We start from the raw sequence: 10,560 nt of genomic DNA, 5'->3' as shown, positions 1-10,560 counted from the left end.
TAATAATAATAATAATAATAATAGCTGAAGCAAGGGTAGTGAAGCTACGATTTACACCTTTGAGATATTTAAATGATAGAGCGAATTCCATCTGACGCCAACGCGAGAAATGAAGAAATGGAATTCACCAACATCGCAGTCCAGGACCGTAGCCGAGACACCCTTAACAGGAGAAGGCTGAGATGATTTTTGTGGGTGATAACTTTGAATTCATCTTATATAACAGATAAGGAAAGCAAAAAATGACATTTTTTGATGATTTGTTAAGTTATTATTATTATTATTATTATTATTATTATTATTATTATTATTATTATTATTATTATTACTATTACTACTACTACTACTACTACTACTACTACTACTACTACTACTACTACTACTACTACTACTACTACTACTACTACTACGTTTTTTTTTATCTATTCCTTCCAGGAAGAGATCTGGTAATTTTTGGAGTTGGAATAAGTTCAGTGAAATAGCTGTCACTGGAGAATGTACAGTGAGAAGACTCAGTCGAAACATTAGCTACAGGATCACGGATACATGGAGATAATGTTGACGGCTAGGGACTGTTGATATCTTCAGTCGATGTCTTGTTATTATTGTCCAATGCAGTCCCAGTAGGAGCTTGTGTCGGAAACACTGAAGAGATTGCACTTGGTGTAAACGTTGTTTCTGGGAGTACTAAGGGATTGAATGAGTATATGCCAGTAGCTTCAAAAGCAGATATTACATTCTGATGTGTGGCAGCCTTAACCCAGACGGTAACGCCATTGCATCGATTGCGTTTGGCGTTATTGCAGCCACACAATAGAATGAGCATACCATCGTTCCACTGCTCTCTACTAACACATTAACTCTCGTAAACACAGTCTATACACTCGTAATTGACCATTGTGTTTATAAAAATAATACCGTTTAAGTTCCTACACATTACGCGCCTGTACTGATATTAAAATAAAGGACTTCAAAAATTTTACTTATGTTTTCTGTTCTCTTTTCTGATCTGAATTTATAAAACAAAAACTGTACAACACACACGTTACACCACAGGAAATCAACTCACGCGCGAAAACAACAGATGAGTCTTCTCAGGAGCGGATTAAGGGCGGAGCCAATGGAGCCTAGGCTCCTGGACCCCCACAAATCCCCCTCTTTAGTCCTAAAGTATAGAAATCATATCTCGTAGTGTCTTTGTCTTTGTATAAAAACAAAGTGTAACAAAAACAAAATGGTTTTGATCTTATCTTTTGCTGTGTAGATGCGGAGCTATTTCTCGTTGCAATAATATTATTTCGAAACGTCCAAATTGATCGCTTTTCTCAAATGCTACGATTATTTCTATCCGCTGCTACAGGAGTCGCATTATCACTTGCTTCGAGTTCAGCATCAGGGCTTCGAATCCAAGAAAAAACATCCTCGGTAATGAACAGCCACCTTTCTCCATGGTTGTGAATCTTCGATTTTCTACTATCCATGTTACCGGCTGTTGAGAGGTATTAAGGACGAACGGTACTGACCACAGTAACTAGTGTTCCACTTAATACATTTCACAACCACTTTAAACTTGCACTAAATAATAGTGAAGTCTTAACAATGCGTGTATGTGTGTATTTATGAAGATAATATCTTAATTTACTCAATCACGATTTATGTTTTACTTTCAAATAGGATATACAAGTTTCAGAATTGAATTCTTGTTAGAATAGGAACGAGAAAGAGAGAGAGAAAAAATAATTACTGTAGCATAATATCGTACCTCCGTACTAACTTCCCACTCAGCATTGAAGTTATTAACTTATCCACACATATATATAATTAATTAATTCACGCAATACTATATATATATATATATATATATATATATATATATATATATATATATATATATATATATATATATATATAGATATAGATATAGATATAGATATAGATATAGATATAGATATATAGATATAGATATATAGATATAGATATAGATACAGTATATATGGATGTTATCTATATTGTTAATTTATTTCTGTCTAATTAGTGTCATGAATTCCGAAAGTCAGTTCCTGTAAAGCAAAACTTGCGTGTTATTTTAGCATTCTTTCCTAGTAGCCAAGACGACTGGGGGCGTGACTCCTATAAGTTTCCTCTAGGTCTTAGTCTTCCACGACGAATGTATGTCTATCTTGTGCCTTAGTAGCCATTTTAAAATTTTAACTGTACAGAATGTAGCCTTTCGAAGACAATGAAGAATGTATTAACGTAAAAGCACGAAAAGAGCTGTGTAGGTTGCTTTCCTTTGAGAGTCCCGTTGTGCTTGCCACAAAAGAATATCGCACAATAGTTTAGAGATAAATTTAATGTAATGAAAGATTAATGTGTTTTTTTAAAAAAAAAAAAAACATGAAATAGAACACTTACAATTTCAATATTATATATAAACAAATAAATAGTTAATTTCTCACAGAGGAACTGTTACAATTTGAGCATTTGCAGATCACACTCCCTAAACTTACAAGGAGAAGGCAGACTTTGGTAAGTGAACTTTGGGGCCATTTTTTGCGAGTTGGTAGTGCACATTAAAAGAATTAATATTGTAAACTAGGAGAGCGCGATGGCCAAAAATAATGGAGAAAAACCGTTCTAAAGTTTTCTACTCGCTGCATATATTGTACGATGCACACAGTTACCAAATGTGGGCGTGGCAAAGTGAGGAAAATCTTTGACTCATTAGTAAAGGATTTCGGGTTCAATTCCTGTTCAAGTCATACATTTATTTTTTTTTGCTTCAACCAATAAAGTACCGGTAGCCATTAGTAACTAGAAGTAAAATATTAATTCACTATATGTTTATAATGAATAAAACAATAGAAATTTCCAAATCACTTGTAAAACCTTTCAATGTTCCATGTTAACTACGGTAGAAACAAAATTTAATCTATTCCGTAAATATTATTGTTACCGCAGTCGTTGTGTAAAAAATGTTCTTGACGCTTCGTGTCTACATCTGTAGACAGTGTGTGAATTACAAGGGGAATGAGGAGGAAATCTCCTTTGGTTATAGTAACATCCAGTATTAGCAAAGGGGATTTCATCCTCAACTCCTTTGTAATTCGCAAACTGTCAACACATGTAGACCCAAAGCGTCAAGAACATTTATTACACGACTGTCGTAACCAGTGGCGTATTTAAGGGGGGCGCTTCCGGCCTTGATCCCCCCGAAATGTTATTTACTATAAAAAGTAAATGAAATATCTTGGACAATTTTCACATTCCCAGGACTAAAGTTCCGGAAATAAAATCGTAAATGCGCCACTGGTCGTAACCATAATATAATTCGTGATATCAGTACATTTACGGAATAGATTAAATTTTGTTTACCAGTTAACATGGAGCATTGAAAGATTTTACAAGTGATTTAAAGATTTCTATTGTTTTATTCATTACAAACATACGGTGAATTAATACTTTACTTATAGTTACAAATGCCTGCTTTATTGGTTGAAGCAAAAAGAAAAAAGATGTATGACTTGAACAGGAATCGAACCCGGTATACTTTACATATAAGTTATAGATTTTACTCACTCTCCCACACCGTCACTTGCTAAATTCGTGTGTCGTACGATATATGCGGCAAGTAGAAAACTTTAAGACAGTGTTTCTCCGTTATTTTTGGCCATTGCACTCTCCCAGTTTGTAATATCAACTCTTTAAACGTGCATTACCACCTCCCAAAAAATGACCTCGAAGTTCACTTACCAAACTCTGCCTTCTCCTTGTTAGACAAAGAAAATAACAGCTCACTCAATAGCATAATTTGTATTGCCAGATCAAAACACACAGTGCTAGCCTTCATATAATTTCCTTCAGCCAAATCTACCGTATTGTTCAGAAATCCCACTTTCTCAAAGTAGATCTTCCCATGTACGGCAACATTTCTATAATAGAAATGCAATAACTGCAATCAGGTTGTGATAGCACATTCGGAGGACCCAAAGAAGTTAAATTCGGCGTATCATTAATAAATATTTTACAGTTCTAATGCTTTATTACTATTATTTTCATTCAAGAGTCCTAAGTCTATTACATCTATTCAGGGACCTGATTTCACTTTGATTTGCGTCATTAGAGCTCGAATTTTACGTTTCAGTTTGCGATATATGGAATTACATATTGATTTTGTGAATTTACTAGATAACGACACAGGTTTTACGTTTTGCAATAGTGTGTTATCTGAGACTTTCTTTACAGACTCATCATCATAATAGTTTTTCTGCAATCGCAAATTTTAGGTAGAAAGACTCAATGAAACAAGAGGTCTACTGCAAATACCCTCAAATAACAGATAAGAAAAGCAAAAATGGCATTTTTATTTGGTAATTTGTTAGGTTAATAATAATAATAATAATAATAATAATAATAATAATAATAATAATAATAATAATAATAATAATAATAATAATAATAATAATAGTCGTCAAACCTATTTTAAAATTCCGATAATGTGTGCGTGTTTTGCTTCCCACGTCCTGGCAATAGTTATGTTTAGCTCATGAGGTACCAACTTTCATATTTCTTCATAACTAAATGTATGTTACAAACCTAAGTCATAAGTCTTGCATTTCCACAACTCAAATAGGTGCATGTATATGCTGTAAATACAGGGTCAAACAGGCCCAAGAGGCAGTTTAACAAGCGAATTAGTTAACACAGAGCCCGCCACTCCTTCAGTATCTTCAGTCAGCTTTTAGTGGCGTGACGATAAGTGCCCAATAACGTCTGATACGTGAATCCTTATTGTATGAGTTAGAACTCGAGTATAACGCTGTGGTAGAAACCCAAAACATTTGTCATACAGAAGGAAAAAGTGCAATGAACCACAGCACAGCAATTTGTTGGTTCCAGAAATTTCATGCAGACAGTAAGAATGTCGAAGATGAGCCAAGGGCCGTAGCCTCAGGGAAACAAATTCTGAGATCAAACAAGATACCATTGAGGAATGTCCATTTACCAGCACACGATGACTGTAGAAACAAATCGGCATATTCTAGTCCACTATAGGGGTCACTTTCACGAACACAGTGAAAACCATCAAAAGTTACCGTATTGTGCCACATGAGTTTACCCCAGCTTACTCCCGGAGGAGAGTGGATGTGTGCTGACAATTACTGCAAAATCCACGTAATGTGTGTTTCCTGAAACGAATTGTCATATGCGATGATGTTATTTAGAATGTTCAAAAATAGTGGTTGAGCTAGGGTCAACTTCCAGAACCGTTAGTCAAACAGGGCCGTTTCGAATATAAAGTCATGCTCTGTGCGTGGCTGAGCTACGACGGCGTAATTCACTTTGAAAATGAAATGAAATTTTTGAGTTTTACGTCCCACGGTTATGCCGGTTTGGCTAAAGGAGACGGTGATTATGAGAAATGAATGAAATGGTGGAATGAAGAAAGTGGGAGGAAACGGGAGAACCCCGAGAAAACCCACGCACACGGTGTTTGTCCACCACAAAGTTCACTTGGCGCGAGCAGGGTTTGAGCCCGGAACCCCAAGCACCAGAGGTGAACGCTCTACCACTGAGCCACCGCGGCCCCCGTAATTCACTTTGAGTTCGTACCTACGATCAGACCATTAATGCCAACCCTTATTTTGAACAGTTGGAGTTGATATACGCTGTACTACGCCAAAAATATCCTGCATTGGTGAACTGAAAGCGTGTCCTGGTGCAACAAGATAATGCAAAACCACACTCGACTTGAAAAGCGCAACTAAAACTCCAGGAACTTCATGGAATTGAACTGATACCACATTTAGCATATAGTCCAGATCTTGCCTTTTCAGATCACTACTTCAGATTACTTCGGTCCGTAGCGCACTCCTAGATATCACAATGTTTCCCAACCAACAGGTAGTGGAAACAGCAGTTACTGATTTCTTTGCCTCTTCGGACAAGATGTAGTATCGAAGTGGTTTCGAGGAATTGGTAGGAAGATGTCTGCAAACAATCTAACATGAAGGACCTTACTTTGAATGTTAACCTGATTCAATTGTACTTGAATAAATACAGGTATATTGTGTAAAAGAATATTGAAAGATTTATGACTCGTCTTTGTAGTAGACTACATCATAACTGATTTAGGAATTGGCTGAGGCTACGTATGAGCATTTTTTTCTTTTTAACCTCTCCTCGTGTCTACATGGAATTCACAATGTCTATATGTGATTTAAGTCCCATGTAACCGAAAGGTGAGTGCAAGTGATTACCATAAGCGTGCGTAACTAAGATGTGCTGGGAGGATAAGGCCCTCTAAAACACCGTCGGCACTTTCGAAAATTTTTATTGATTGACAATAATGTGTTAAGTTTGTAGTAATTTACGTTTACGTTCAATGCTGCGTTTTTATTTTGTATACTTAATACTAAATCCATTTCCCTTCCCCTGCCCCTCTAACACTGTTTTCTGCATACAGCTTTTCAGGCCGGTAGCCAGCTCAAAAATGTACGAGGGTCCCGGCTGAAGTTAGGGGGAGCCAAATAAGACCATATTATAGTTCATCACCATATTATAGTTCATTTGCTAGCTTACCGTGAAAATTTCACGGGAGGCAGCAAAATTTTAGAGGGGCCTGCCCCCTAGTTCCTTTCGATACGGGCCTGCAGCTTTTAAATATGGATATCATAAAGTTGCTGCTACACGGTGACAGTGAGTGTGAATTCTTCAATTGCGCCTTTTAAATCAGGAGATGAAACCTCAAATATGCAAAGGAGTGATTGCTAGTAAGTTGCGAAGCATAGTGCAAAGGAGGTTAAAAATTAGTATTGCGCACGAGACGAAATGACTTTTCGAAATAAGACATTAAATGAGACAACCTTTTTTCAATATTATATTACTCGAATAGAAACAGTGGTTTTACGACCCTTTTCGCAACGAGCTAGCCTTAAATCTCGTCTCTTGTTCAACTGCTATTCTGAATGAATTTCAAAACACGAGAATAAACAATATTATAACTAGATAATATCAAAGATGTTTTCAATTCTCCCAAGTGAGGGTCTATGCCACACCTACCAAGATCTAGTTACGCCAATGATGATCAAGAGTTCGACTTCCAGTGGAAACATATTTTTAGTGTCAAGATTGGGAAGCAATTAGAAAGTTACCTGAATTATTGCAAACTGACTAGAAAGCCAGAATTAATGATGCTGAGAGAAAATGCGCTGATTACACATTACTTAGTTTAACATACGCTAATTGATCATAGGCTGTTTGTGAATTCTAATGTCAAGGAATTTACTGTTTATTATTTATTTATCTTTAAAGTTTTACAATCGAATATGTAATTTCATCAATATTGTGCTCTATATTTAATAGAGTTGTCCATTAAAACATTTTAATGGAGTTATGTAGTTTTTCCAGCATCACATTCTACTGTATTTGAACAGGGGTAAATAATCTAATTCAAATGATTTTCTTTTAAAAATTTAAATAACATTTTCCAGAAAACTATTTGAGTTTATCGTTTTAAAGCTTCGTCTGAAAGTAAAACTCCTGGTCTAATTTGCCATGTAGTAGGTATTATGTATCTCGTCGTGAAATTTGATACTAATGACTTGACTAATGGATGAAGTCCATTAGTGAAAGTTACTCGAAACGTAATTCAGTTAGTTGTTCGTTGGCTTTTCGTAATTTTCTTCCTTCTAAGTCAATTTGCAGCTTTTGCATCTCACATAAAATTCTAATGAGAAGGAAACTGGAGCACAATGTGTTTAAATGAATTCAGAACGGTATTTTCAGTTCCTCTCAGAGAATAGAAATACTCGCTTATTATTACGCTTAAAGCGAAAGTGATATCATCTTCTTTCATCCTAATATGAATCATATCATGACTGTTTCTTTCAGTTGTAAGGTTTCACTTAATTATAATCTGTATGCTTGTTTTACCTCCCGAAAAAAGTAAATAAAAATCTAACAGTACTATGTGCATCAGTGTTGGGAGGATAGGATAATATATCCCCAACATTGATGCACTTAGTACTTGTAACTCTATCTATTAATGTGACACTGATAGCAATATGTCCTTCGCTAGTAGGAGAACCTATTTAGCTGATAGAAGTATGTATGTGTTAGAAAAAGACACAGCACAACAAATAGAATATGTTGGTTAACATTATAGTTCTTACATATAGTACATAAATAAATACAAGTGAGTTTCGTTTCATAGTGTGAAACTACAATAGTCTTCCAAACTATGAGAATTCAACACTCAAACTCGAAGTACAGGGTGATTCAAAGAAACGGGAAAATTTTGAAAGTTGTATTGGCAACAGTGGGACTTTGGTAACATTGAATAACGTTCGCCAGCCTGTCAATGACACCCTGTCATTTACTTGTCATGAATGCTTGGAATGGTGCGAAACATGCTTTCGCGATCAAAGCGTTTTACAGGAACAACGGTAGTGTGGAGGGGGACACGTAGAAATTTTCGATCTCATTTTAATTTAGGACGCCACGGACACAGCCCCATGCCGCAAGCGTCGGTGGACCACTGATGAGCAACTAATGACATCTCGCTAAAAATTAGCGGCTTCGCAGCGACGATCAGCGGTGGTCCCACATTCGTTTTGAAAATATATCACCAGCGACTGTAACCAACCGGTTACAGCATATCTACGTCTTAAAATTCTCTTTTTAAACCATGTCCCTATGCCGATAACTTTTGGAACGCACTGTATAGTATTGGAAGATATAATTAGTTTTTACTGTATAGACTTTTCTAACCCACATATAAAATCCACCTTTCGATTTAATTAATAGTATATTTTTTTTAAGTTTTAGGATTATTACGTGCGTAGGTTTATAGGAAATAATTTCTTTTCTTTATTCGTCATTTCTTTATAACTCTTTCTCATATGTGAGCATCTCACTTGTACAGTTGTAAAGTACACATTATTACTTCAAGGCAATTCATATTTTAGAAATTGGATAAAATTTCTCTCAAATATTTGCCAATCCCAAGTTAGATAGGATACTTACGACCCCCTCAGTCCAATAACAAACATATTCTGGTTAGAATCAGTTTTATCTAGTTTTAACAATTTTTTACTTGATTTTGTATAACGCCGCTCGATATTTCTGTGCCGTGATTGGTAGTTGCCCCAAAACCTCAATGTTTTGGCACATTTTATGTAGCTTTGGTGAGAACGCGTTGAGGAAACAACATGTCAGAAAGTTAAGCTCCGAAAATTTTTACGAAAATTGGAGGAATTACTGTGTAACAAGTTAATATGCATCTAAAATATGTTAGATGAAACTGCTTTTGAGCCATAATAGGACAGGATTTGTGGGAAAACATCGTAAATAAGGCAGGAGAATGATGAAATACAAAAGTCCATTTAGCAAAACCCATGAATAGGAAGTCGATCATCACGGACAGGTGCAGAGTAGAAATTGAAGTTTAATTTCAGTTTTGTGATCAGTTAAACAGAAATTCGGAGATTTATTTCTTTGCCTTCAACATAGTCCTTTACCCTATACAGTTTAGTAAGGCGATAACCTGTCCACAGGTTAGTTTAGCTTTCTGTTTACTAATTTTGTGTTTAGTTTTAGGATATAGTGGTTAATATTATTCTTGTAAGTTTTGATGTAATTTCTAAAATACAAGAGTAATTTTATCGTGGGGAGCTGCTACCTACTTTGATTTGCCTATTGTTCACTTCAGTATGATGGGTTGAAGAAAGAATCTGAGGGTTCCTTTCCGTCAGAAAGGGGCCTTCTCAACCCTCTTTTGGCTTAATTCGGTCAATTCAGAGTCAAAATGTAATTTTTTAGTTTAAAATTTGATTAATTTTTCTGTTCCTCTCTCATTAGAATTAGTTTAAGCGATGTCAATTTCTTGAATTTTCATATAAAGTTAATAGAATTTCGTAGATTTCTATTTTTGTGTGTATAACATGTATTTCTATGTGTAGTTATTGCATGGAGTATTTTATTTAGTGAAAATAGTGTGTGAATGGAAATATTGAAATTAATGCTGTGATGATAATAGTTTATTTATTCTATAAGTTTCATATCTGCGAGCAGTATAAAATTTAGTACATGAGTTCGTATAGTTTCGTTTCCATATAATGAATACTTGTTCAATTGGTTTAGATAAGTGCGTTTAGTTATTAGTACAAAGTTAAAATTCCGATGTTCAGTTTTCCTAGTTGCAGTACAAGTTTTATTACTGTACAATAGCACCTTTTAACGAGAAACTACGGTCGCGCACTTTGTAAGTCAGTTGTTTGCAATGATCTATGAAGATAAGTAGGTACGTAATGTTTAAATCATATATTTTCTTAATACTCGTATTACATAATTTTGATGCATATTATAACAGTAATAGATATCCAATTAGCGAAAAGATGAAATTGAGCAGATATAACAAATAAAATACAGTTCTGACATTGTAAGTATAGTTTTTAATATATTTCATTCTGCTCTGGTCAAAACTGTGTTTTATTTGTTACTCTACTTATCCAGAGCCATGGAGTTTGTTCATTTTTATGAGCAGATATGTAGAAATTT

Source organism: Thermobia domestica, chromosome 10 (assembly GCF_964235325.1).
Source record: "Thermobia domestica chromosome 10, izTheDome1.hap1.1, whole genome shotgun sequence".
Taxonomy (NCBI): domain Eukaryota; kingdom Metazoa; phylum Arthropoda; class Insecta; order Zygentoma; family Lepismatidae; genus Thermobia; species Thermobia domestica.
Note: the sequence above shows the minus strand (reverse complement) of the source record.